The sequence below is a fragment of the Stenella coeruleoalba genome (genome assembly GCF_951394435.1).
Source record: "Stenella coeruleoalba genome assembly, chromosome: 12".
In the NCBI taxonomy this organism is placed as follows: domain Eukaryota; kingdom Metazoa; phylum Chordata; class Mammalia; order Artiodactyla; family Delphinidae; genus Stenella; species Stenella coeruleoalba.
Genome location: NC_137158.1, coordinates 89663557 through 89676119, shown reverse-complemented (window position 1 = coordinate 89676119; position 12563 = coordinate 89663557).

The window sequence follows — 12563 nt, the reverse complement described above, 5'->3', positions numbered from 1 at the left end:
TTTATATTTTCTAAGGATTCACTGCTTCAGTATTTTTATTTGGGTACAGCCGTACTATTTCAGTATTTAAAACTGCATTTTCCCAGTAATGACATATAAAAACATGAGGGTCATAAAGCAGGGCCACTCATCATGGCGCATCAATGATTTTCTGCAAACAGCCGCGGGGCACGTGCAGCTCTTCTTCACATCGTCTTGATCAGAGGAACTTCCGGCGTTAATTGCACTCCCCGCCCCCCTTCCTGCACAGGCCCATCAAGTTTCCGTCAGGAGGCTGTGTACATCTGTGCCCGTCTGCCAAGCCACTAAGTTCTTCCAGATCCTGAGGCTGAGGGAGCCTGTGGGCCGGGGCTGTGTAAACCAGCCCACAGTTCTAGGCTTAGAAACGCGGGTCAGTATCAAATTTCCACGATTGCCTTAACTGGGAAGGAAAGTCCCGTGCGGTTCTTACTTTGCTGGTTCAGGTAATTATGACTTGTTTGTCAGTCTTTTTGCTCACGTTAGATTTTAACAGAACTGGAACACCGCACTGTAGAGCTGACAGTGACTGAGAGATTGTAAAGAACCGTCTCTTCATTTCCCATTTTTGATAGCCACCCACCCCACATTTAGAAGAGTCAGGGCCATAGAGCTAAGGTGCGGCAAAGCGCAGCAGGAAATCCAGGCTGGGCCCTCCCTCCCCTCACTCCCTTCAGTACCCCAACTCAGCCCTGACACGTTAGCAGACACCCTGTGGCTTGTGCTCCACGTTCATGGAAATAGCTTTCATTTTGCTTTTCACTTTTCTAGGACCTTGAGAAATCATCCTTATGCTTCCATAGCAAGTTATCATGTTCACATAAAATAAATATCTTTTTAGCCTTCAAAGTCATCCTAGAAAGGTGTCATAATTTCTTATAGAAAAATAAACAATTACAGCGAGCTTGACATGGACCCAGGGTCACACAGTGGCTGGGAGACAGTTTTGAAGCAGAAATCCCATATCCCAAACCAGAGACTTCCCACGATAGCATAGCTGGTCTGCTTTTTTCTGCCTTTCCATCTTATTGCATTTATCCTTTTGTGACAATTCATTCCTAATGTTTTCGGATAATAGCATTTCATTAAAACAGCAAGTGCTTTCTCTTGACTGTAAGCTTCATGACTGCCAGTGAAGGTGGGGGCCGCTCTGTGACTCTGCCCCGGCTGTACTGAGGTGTAATTGACACCTAACACTGTGCAGGCTCAGCGCGCTGACGTGACATGTGTTCCAAAGTGATTACTGCTGTAGCATGAGCTGATGCCTGCATCGTGTCACATATTTACCATCTTGGTAAGGTGAGAATATTTAAGGTCTACAATGAATTCCTAATTTCTATTCTCAGGTACATTATAAAGATTCAAGAAAACTTTGGCAGAGACTATTGTAATATTGTTCTTACTTTCTAAAAAAAGAGGCACCAGCACTTCCTTCTGACATTTGTACGAGAAAGGGAAGAAGGGCTTAGTCTGCAGGGGGACAGAGCATGTAGGCGAGAAGGGGCGAGGCTGGAGGCCCTCGGGATGGGTGTTGACTGGGCCGCCTGCGGCAGGCCAGGAGCTGAGCCCATGGAGCCGGCCCAACGGAGAACGGCCGTCCTGCGCACGCAGAGCAGCTGCGTCTGGACGCGGCCGTGGGCAGTTGTCACGTGGACTCCACGCGAGTGGTCGCCTCCCCGTCCGGGTCACAAGCCCCGCCGACTCCACCCAAGGGACACACGGAGCGCCTCGAGCACCTGGGCGTCGGCTGCCCGGAACCCAGGCTCCCGCGGATGACCCGAGGCCTCAGGGAAGGGGGGCCATTTTAGCCTTACTGGAGAGACAGAGGTCTTTTAGAATAGTTAAAAACTCCCAATACGCAGAGAAATGCAGATTAATTATTTTTACATACGTGGTGATAAAAATTCAACTAACAATGTTTAGACGTAAGTAATAGAGAAAGTGATGTGTGACTATAACGTCAGTGAGGTTCCAGGGCAGCCGTTTATTCACCAGAGTGGGTCACCCTGTGTGACCTTGAGGGAGTCACATGACCTCTTTATTGCTAGTTTCCTCAACAGCACACTGTTGAAGTGTTTATTCTACAGATATTAACGAAGCACCTACTGTGGGGCGTAGGACTGTTTGGAATAGACGTCACTCGTCCACACAATCCAGGTGCACAGGTACAGTGACTCCCACGGGTCCTGGGTGGGTTTTGCGGGTGTGAGTGAGGCAGACCGAGGCTCACGATGACGGGAAGGATAAGCCAGAGACAGAGTCGCTGAAGGCGACGACGAGGAGAGGCTAACCTCCGTGTTAGGGAAGCGGTTGGCAGACCGAACCACGTCCTGTGGGCGCAGAGCAGCCGTGGTGCAGAGCGGCAGAGTTGGCAGCCCTGCCTCGGTCCTATCTCTCCTTACCGGGCTTTACAGAAACCTCGTCCCTGTGGTAAGAGACCCGCGCAGGCTGCTGTGTCAGGATAAAGATGTGGGGAGGCAGTGGACACAGGAGACGGAGGGGGAGTGGATGGCCAATCAGGAGAGAGAACGAGGGGACACAGGCCGGCCAGGTGCAGGGGAGCAGGTGCAGGAGGTGCGGGGGGGGGGACACATCCTATGAAACATGAAGGAACTGATTTGAGAAAACGCTCCTGTTGTCCCCTTTTCAAGATTTAGTGGAACTTCGTGAAATCCCCAAAGAGAAGCGGGTCAGTGTGAGTTTGGTTGTGTTTTCCAACTTTTCAGGAGAGCTGAGGAGACATGGGTGCATTCCGCCCTATGTTCAAGACCCCTGAAGTTTTCTCATGTGAAAAGGGACACAGCCTCAGAGTTCTGACTGGGAGTGGAGGCACGTGGAGTCCTGAGGCCTGAAGTTGCTTCATGTTTCATAGGATGTGTCTGAACTACAGGGGAAAGGGACAGTCTGCTCATGTGGGCCTGTAGTGAGCTAGGTTGTCAGGGAGGGCGATTCCTCCCACTTTGTCCTCCGTCAAGATCGTCTTAGTTATTCTAGGGCATGAGCCCTTCCACATAAATTTTAGAATAAGCTTGTGTTCGAATAAAGAAGTCCTAGTTGGGGTTTTGATGGATTTGCATTAAAACTATAGATCAGTTTGGGGAGGATTGACATTTTTAGTTCACTGAGTCTTCCAACCCATGAACATGGTTTGTCTTTTGTTTATTTTGATATTTGATTGCTTTTGTCAGTATAATTTTCACCTTACATATACTGTATATGTTTTTAAAAGTTGTGTCTAATATATCATTTTCTTATTTATTTGTGTAATTATTTATTTATTTATTTTTGGCTGCATTGGGTCTTCGTTGCTGCGCGCGGGCTTTTCTCTAGTTGTGGTGAGCGGGGGCTACTCTTCATTGCAGTGCACGATCTTCTCATTGCAGTGGCTTCTGTTGTTGCGGAGCACGGGCTCTAGGCACATGGGCTTCAGTAGTTGTGGCACGTGGGCTCAGTAGTTGTGGCTCGCGGGCTCTAGAGCACAGGCTCAGTAGTTGTGGCATGCGGGCTCAGTGGTTGTGGCAAATGGGCTTAGTTGCTCCACGGCATGTGGGATCTTCCAGAGCAGGGCTCGAACACATGTCACCCGCATTGGCAGGCAGATTCTTAACCACTGCGCTACCAGGGAAGCCCTATAATTTTCTTTAGAGTAGTTGTAAATGATACTGTGTTTTTAACAATGGTTTCCATAAGGTCATTGTTAGTATATAGGAATGAGATTGAGTTTTGTGGTGATAGTGTATCTCGTGACTTTGATGAATTTACTTATTAGTTCTAGGGGTTTGTTGTTGTGTGTGTGTGTGTGTGTGTGTGTGTGTGTGTGTGTGTGTTTGGTAGATTCCTTGGGATTTTCTAGGTAGACAGTCATGTCATCTGCACATAGCGGTAGTTTGTCCCTCCAACATGTGCGTACTTTACGTCTTATTCTTGCCCCACTGTAACCGCTGGAGCTTCTGGTGGGAGCAGGTTTTCTGTCATTGTTCCCAGAGTCGGGGGAAAGCATTCAGCTTTCATCAGTACGTAGGATGTTCGCTGTAAGCATTTTCTTCATGGTCTTTATCAAGTTGAGGTAATTTTCCTCTTTGATTGGTGAGAGCTTTTTATCATAAATGTGCTGGTTTTTGTCAAATCTTCTTCTGTGTCAGTTGGTATCATCTGATTTTTCTTTCGCTTGTTGATATGGTTGATTGTGATATTTTGATTTTGTATAATGTAATGTGTCAGTATTTGAAGGTCTGCATAGCTCAGTGAACTGACGTTTCCACATGATCAATGCATGGGGTTACAAAACCGTGCACTGGTAAAGATCCATTCATTCAAAGTGGAAGATAGGCCAATAGATTTTAATTCTTAAGGTTACAAAAAGTTTGCAGGTATGGCTTCAGATTCTACAATTCACATAGCCTTTAAGAAACATGCACTCATCATATTTTGGAGTAGCATCAAAGAAGATTATTCACGATTATCTGAAAGAACTATTAAAAATACTTCTTCCTTCCCCAACACATATCTTCAACCAAAACAACATATTGCAGCAATTTGAATGCAAAAGCAAGTATGCGAATCAGCTGCCTTATTTTAGGTTAGACATTAAGGAGATTTGAAAAATATAAAACCATGCCACTCATTTCACTAAATTTATTTTTGTTTTAGAATATATAGTTAATTTTCCAAAATAGATTATTTATGTTGAAACATAATGGATTTATTATTGTTAACTTAAATGAATTCAAAAGTAAATGAAAAATTCTTAGTTTTAATTTACAATTTTCTAAATATTGGTAGATGTAAACTATATAAACGAAAGCTCTTTGAGGTCCTCAATAAGTTTTAAGAGTTTGAAGAGGTATTGAGACCAAAAAGTTTAGGAACTATTGCCCTATGATAGGATTACTCTGGCTTTAAATAATTTCTTGGATTCATTTTAGTAAGATATTTTTCTAAAATCTTGCCCATTTGATAAGATTTAAAATTTATTGGCGTGAAATTATTTATCATATCCTGTATCATTTTTATTATTTGATTTTTATTGTAATTTTAAAATGTTGATACTGCTCGAAACTTATAGAAAAATTGTAAGAATAATACATGGACATACTATATAGTTTTTACCCAGATTAAAGAATAATTTTATTTTTGTTTTATACTGTTTTTAATTGATTTATTGCTTATTCATGTCCCTTCTTTCTTACTCTCTCTACATGTAGCTATTTGCACTTGAAATAAGGCTAGTTCAAGTTGAGATGATCTGTAAGTCTAAACTACACAACAGCTTTTGGAAACTTGGTACAAAAAATATAAACTTTCTCATTAAAAAGTTTTATATTGATTATGTGCTGAAATAATATTTTTGTATACTGGGTTAAAGCAAATATCAAAATTAAATCATTTATTTTGATTTTTAAAATGTGGCCACCAGAAAATTTAGAGTTATACATATGGCTTGCATAATATTTCTATTGAATTACATCCATATAAATTTATTTTTCAAAACCATTGAGAGTAAGTTGGAGACATAATAGCCTTTGTGCCAAAGCACATTATCATGCCTTTCCTAAGAACAATGACATCCTCTTACACAAATACACACAGTTACCAAAGCCAGGAAATGTGACATTAATACATAATGTACCATCATCTATTTGTCTAATCCACAGTTCATTTCCAATTAACATTTAAACATTTTTAATAACTATCTTCCCGTTCCAAGATGAGGCATTTCACGTAAGGATCATGTCTTCTAGTCTCCTCTAACTCGGAAGAGGCTTTCTTTGTCTTGACCTTGACTTTTTGAAGAGCACAGGTCAATTCTTTTGCAAAATTTCTTCCTTGTGATTAGATGCTTGTTTTGTCAGGAGTGATGTGTTCTTATTGTAGCAACACGAGATTGGTTTGTTTTGATGATCTTGTTTATGTTCATAACTTGGTTAATATTCTTTGCATCAGGTTTCTCTATTATAAAGTCAGTATTTTTCCTTTTATAATTAATAAACATTTTGGGGGTGGATACCTTGTAATTATATAAATATTCATTTGTCATCAAACTTTTACCTACTAATTTTAACATCCATTGATGAATTTTGCCATTTAGGAGCATAGATTTTTACTTCCTTTCTTTAAACTCATTTGTTTTCTAATAAATTATGAGAAATATGAAACGGTACAGATTAAAAGTGTTATCCTCAGGATTTCTGCAAATGTCTAAAAATTATACCCCTTTTCTACGTAAAGTTTTGAGCCAGTAGCAGTGAAGTTATTTAACAGCTTGTTTATCTTCATGAATCATAAAATTGTCCCTTTCATTTATTATTTTTTTCCTGTTTATTTGGAAGAGGAGAAAGCCTAGAAATGGTCAATCATTAAGAAAAAAATCAATCTTTGTTAACTGGCCTTTAAGATTTATCATTAGTTATTGCATTCAAATTTTTTAAAGTCTCAAGATATTTGTCTGATTTGTGTCCTTGCAGACACACCTGTCGGGTAAGTGTCAACACAAATAAACACCTTTTCTTTTCCTGTTGCTGGGTCGGCTCATGGCTGCATTCACGGGGCACTTTTGCTGAAAACTTTCCAGTCATCTCCTGGTTAGATGAAGCTTATCTTTGACTACATTCCTCAGAAGGGCTCATGGTGACAAAACACCCCAGTTCTTGCATGTTTAACCGTGTTTTCTGTGCCTGGTACACAGGTTCTCTTACTGAACTTTTGCAAATGGTGCTCCATTGTTTTGTGCGTGGTTGTTTTTAGAAGCTAGATGTCTGTCTGATTCCTCGAGGCCTTGAGGGTGTTGCCCTTCAGCTTTGAAGCCTGGCACGCATCTCAGGGGCCGTTGTTCCCATCAGTTCCCTGTCAGGCCAGCGCTCTCCACATGTGGGTGGAGGGACTCCTTTCCTCCCCTGGGAAGTCTCCCTAGATGACAGTTTTACATGTTTACCCCATCCCATTCCTCGGGTTCTGGTTGCTCGAGATGTCTTTCATCTGCCTTTCATCCCACTTTATTCCATTTTCATTCTTAACCCTTTTACTTCTTTTTACACCATTTCCATTTCTTTTGGTTGTTTTCTTGCCTTTCTTCAATGCTCTTAATTACATTTTTTTAAAACATCTTTATTGGAGTATAATTGCTTTACAATGTTGTGTTAGTCTCTGCTGTATCACAAAGTGAATCAGCTATACATATACATCCCCATATCCCCTCCCTCTTGAGCCTCCCTCCCACCCTCCTGATCCCACCCCTCTAGGTGGACACAAAGCACCGAGCTGATCTCCCTGTGCTATGCGGCTGCTTCCCACTAGCTATCTACCTTACGTTTGGTAGTGTGTATATGTCCATGCCACTCTCTCACTTTGTCCCAGCTTACCCTTCCCCCTCCCTGTGTCCTCAAGTCCATTCTCTAAGTCTGCGTCTTTATTCCTGTCCTGCCCCTAGGTTCTTCAGAACCATTTTTTGTTTTTTCTAGATTCCATATATATGTGTTAGCATATGGTATTTGTTTTTCTCTTTCTGATTTTACTCTGTGTGACAGACTCTAGGTCCACCCACCTCACTACAAATAACTGAATTTTATTTCTTTTTATGGCTGAGTAATATTCCATTGTATATATGTACCACATCTTCTTTATCCATTCATCTGTCGATGGACACTTAGGTTGCTTCTGTGTCCTGGCTATTGTAAATAGAGCTTCAGTGAACATTGTGCTACATGACTCTTTCTGAATTATGGTTTTCTCAGGGTATATGCCCAGTACTGGGATTGCTGGGTCATATGGTAGTTCTATTTTTTAGTTTTTTAAGGAACCTCCATACTGTTCTCTATAGTGGCTGTATCAATTTACATTCCCACCCATTGCAAGAGGGTTCCCTTTTCTCCACACCATCTCCAGCATTTATTGTTTGTAGATTTTTTGATGATGGCCATTCTGACCATTGTGAGGTGATACCTCAGTGTAGTTTTGACTTGCATTTCTCTAATGATTAGTGATGATGGGCACCCTTTCATGTGTTTGTTGGCAATCTGTATATCTTCTTTGCAGAATGTCTATTTAGGTCATCTGCCCATTTTTGGATTGGGTTGTTTGTTTTTTTAATATTGAGCTGCATGAGCTGTTTATATATTTTGGAGATTAATCCTTTGTCCATTGATTCATTTGCAAATATTTTCTCCCATTCTGAGGGTTGTCTTTTCATCTTGTTTATGGTTCCCTTTGCTGTGCAAAAGCTTTCAAGTTTCATTAGATCCCATTTGTTTGTTTTTGTTTTTATGTCCATTTCCCTAGGAGGTGGGTCAAAAAGGATCTTGCTGTGATTTATGTCATAGAGTGTTCTTCCTATGTTTTCCTCTAAGAGCTTTATAGTGTCTGGCCTTACATTTAGATCTTTAGTCTATTTTGAGTTTATTTTTGTGTATGGTGTTAGGGAGTGTTGTAATTTCATTCTTTTACATGTAGCTGTACAGTTTTCCCAGCACCACTTATTGAAGAGGCTGTCTTTTCTCCGTTGTATATTCTTGCCTCCTTTATCAAAGATAAGGTAACCATATGTGCGTGGGTTAATCTCTGGGCTTTCTATCCTGTTCCACTGATCTATATTTCTGGTTTTGTGCCAGTACCATACTGTCCTGATTACTGTAGCTTTGTAGTATAGTCTGAAGTCCGGGAGCCTGATTCCTCCAGCTCTGTTTTTCTTGCTCAAGATTGCCTTGGCTATTCAGGGTCTTTTGTGTTTCCATACAAATTGTGCAACTTTTTGTTCTAGTTCTGTGAAAAATGCCATTGGTAGTTTGATACAGATTGCATTGAATCGGTAGATTGCTTTGGATAGTATAGTAATTTTCAGAATGTTGATTCTTCCAATCCAAGAACATGGTATATCTCTCCATCTGTTTGTATCATCTTTAATTTCTTTCATCAGTGTCTTATAGGTTTCTGCATACAGGTCTTTTGTCTCCTTAAGTAGGTTTATTCCTAGGTATTTTATTCTTTTTGTTGCAATGGTAAATGGGAGTGTTTCCTTAATTTCTCTTTCAGATTTTTCATCATTAGTGTATAGGAATGCAAGAGATTTCTGTGCATTAATTTTGTATCCTGCTACTTTACCAAATTCATGGATTAGCTCTAGTAGTTTTCTGGTAGCATCTTTATGATTCTCTATATATAGTATCATGTCATCTGCAAACAGTGACAGTTTTACTTCTTCTTTTCTGATTTTGATTCCTTTTATTTCTTTTTCTTCTCTGATTGCTGTGGGTAAAACTTCCAAAACTATGTTGAATAAGAGTGGGGAGAGTGGGCAACCTTGTCTTGCTCCTGATCTTAGTGGAAATGGTTTCAGTTTTTCACCATGGAGAATGATGTTGGTTGTGAGTTTGTCATATGTGGCCTTTATTATGTTGAGGTAAATTCCCTCTATGTTAATTGCATTTTTATTTGAGTCTGTTCTTCCTTGTTCACCTTGTAATTTATCCTACTTTCTGAGGGAGACTTATGTAGACAGCAAGCAATCAACTGAATTGCAGGCTAGACACAGTCATTTTCAGTAACACATAGGTATGAAGTTCACTCCAAGACACTCTTTCTGGGGAAAGAAATTTACTTGAGCAAATATTCCAGTAAATTGAGGGTTGGGAAAAAAGGGAAGCCTTGAGATCCAGAACGTGATTAATCCAACCCAAGATGTAATGAAGGGAATCCCCAGACTTCAGCTGTGCATCAGGTTTAGAAAACACTAGGTCCAGATTCCTGCATGTGGATGGAGGGTTCTGGGGAAATCTCCAGGAAGAAAGGGGCTCCAGGCAGTAAACAGTGATATTGAAAAATAGAACATCTTCAAGATATGATGAAAGTTTTTTAATTAATAAAAAATAAAAAGAAAATTAGAGCGTTTAAGAAAATGAAGCAAAGCATTTATGGTCCTGGTATGAAAGAAATTGAAATGAGTTTAAGCACCATGATGGTTAGCAATTTATGTAATGTGAGAGTGTGTATTTGATTAAGCTTGATTCTAGGAATATTTTGCTTCTGATGCCTAACTAGTTGTCCTGTGGAGTCTTGGAGAAGGAGTGTTACTTGACTGAATGATTAATGATATTTACACAAGTATCATAAGGTAAGTGCTGGTTATGATTTTGAATTTTTCCTTATCATCCATAAACTAAGGATAGAAAATTTGGTTATAGTTATAGAAACCACATAACTGTTGACACCTTGACCATTTAAAATTTGGCTAAGAGATGTGAGAGGTGAAAGTGGGAGGCTTGGTTGTGATGGTGGGATGGCCCGTATCCTCGCTGTAGACAGGTGTACACGCTGTGGACCACACAAAACGAATCACAGTATAATTGTGAAGCCCCGGGACCGAGAGGTCTGCAGCGAGTTCTGTGTTCTAACTGAGGTCCATTCTGTTCTTTTGCAGTAGAGAGCCAGGAGGCACAGTTGGTTATAAACACGGAATCAGCCTTGCTGTTGAGAGACGCTGTCTTTGAGGTGGGCTTGTGAGTGGGGAGAGCTGAGATGAACAGGTGTTGATTTTGAGCACAAAGTCTGAACCGCACACATCATCACCATGAACATCCCATTAGTGTGATGATTTTTTGTGCTAAAGGGATGCTGGCGAACGTTTAACATGATTCTGAGAGCAAGAAAGAAGTTCAATATTTGGGGCACTTTGATTAATATGAAACACTGACAGAAAGAACTGACTACAATACTTTTATTTTGAATTATTACTTCCTGTCAATATGAAGTGGAATATTATTGTTGGGTCAGTTGCTGTCCTTGGTCCAGTTAACTGTGGACAAATGCCATGGCAGTTCTGGCTGTTACCCCGTGGGGAGGGGCAAGCTCCAATGCTAGAAATTGTATGAGATTTTATCACAGAAATGTTATTCACTGTGTGTACTGCAGAAGAAAACTGATTGAGAACTATTGCTGTATATATTTAGGATTTACTCAATATGGGGCCAATGTATGTGAATAAACCAGTGAAAAGAGAGGCCTTAATTGAAATTGCAAGGTCCTAGAAGGAAGCTAAGAATACCTGAGCTTGGGAAAAAAGGAGGAGGAACAGGAAGAGAACAAGTTGTAGGAAAATCTCTCCTTTTGGTTTTAGGAATGATTTAAAGGATCAGCGTTTCAGCTTGTAGAAGACAGGAGAGCTGTCCTTAAGTCTGTAGAGTTATCATGTAGGAAGAGTCCACTTGTTTCTTGGCTTCCATGTTGCTGAACTAGGTCCCAGGGTTGGAAGTTTCTGAAAGATTTATTTTTAGCTCAGTGTAACAAAGAGCTTCCAAACTACCAAAGAAATTGATCATTTCCACCAATTAAAGCAGCTTAAAAAGAATGCATTCTGTTCAAAAGAACTTTCCTCCTACTCTAGGCAGACAGGCATCACGGGTTACAGTGGCCATGGGTGGGGCGAGTGGTTCTACCAGTAACTCACAAGTTGCTTTACAACCCCATGACCATAGGAGTCCTGTCCCCGGACTGTTCCATTTCAAATACCTTATTATGAAAAAGTTTAAGCATACATTCAATACATAGTAGATCTCCATGCACCCATCACCCAACGTCAACAGTTACCAACTCAATTCTCGTTTCAGCTCCCCGCCCCCAACACATGCTCTATTTATTTTGAGGAAACTCTGGCACGGTATACTTCTAGCTGTAAATATTTCAGTATATAGTAATGTCCTCAAAAGATAAGGACTCTTGGCCATATATATTGAACCATCCTTTACTGAGGTGTAACTTACACACCCCTGGCCGTAGTCTTGATAGGTAAGACAAATCCCTCCGTCTCTTGCCATGTTTTTCTTCTACCACCTTAGTCCAACCACCATTATCTCTCTCCTGGACCACTTTCACGTGACCTCCTCTTGTCCACCCGGCAGCCAGACTCTTTCTGAAACATCAGGCAGACTGTGTCATTCCTCTACTCCCTGTGGTGGCCATCCCGCTGCCTAGAATAAGATAAGAGCTTCCCACTGTGGCCTCTCCGACCTGCCCGGGGCCCGCCTCCACCCACTCTCCTCCTGGCCCAATAAGTTCCACCCGCGTAGGTGTAGTTTAACATCTCCCAGTCATTTCTGTTTCACACCAAGCCGTCTGCGTTAGAACTTCTGCCCTTGCTCTTCTTCCCGACTAGAATGATTTTCCAGAAATTTTCTCATGAACGGCTTCCTGCCTTTCAGATCTCAGTTCCTTAATCATGTCTTCAGAGAGACCTCTGACCACCTGATCTGAACAGTCTTCTCTCTTGTTCTCTGTCCTATCGCCCCGTTTCAGTCTCCATAGCACACGGTTCTCTAGAAGCAGTCTGTCTATGCACGTGTCCACCCTCTTACTGGCTGCTCCTCTGCACAGAATACAAGCCACGCGAGAAGGGGGTTGCATGCCTGTCTTGTTTAATACCAGGGAGAAAGGTGTTAGGGCAGCTTGACTGTGATCTGTTTCCCTCTAGTTACTGGGAACACACAGGGGCCACTCGGGAGAGAGAAGGCAGGTAGGCTGGACTGTCTCTGTCACCAGGGCAATACCCCATCTCCTGGTAC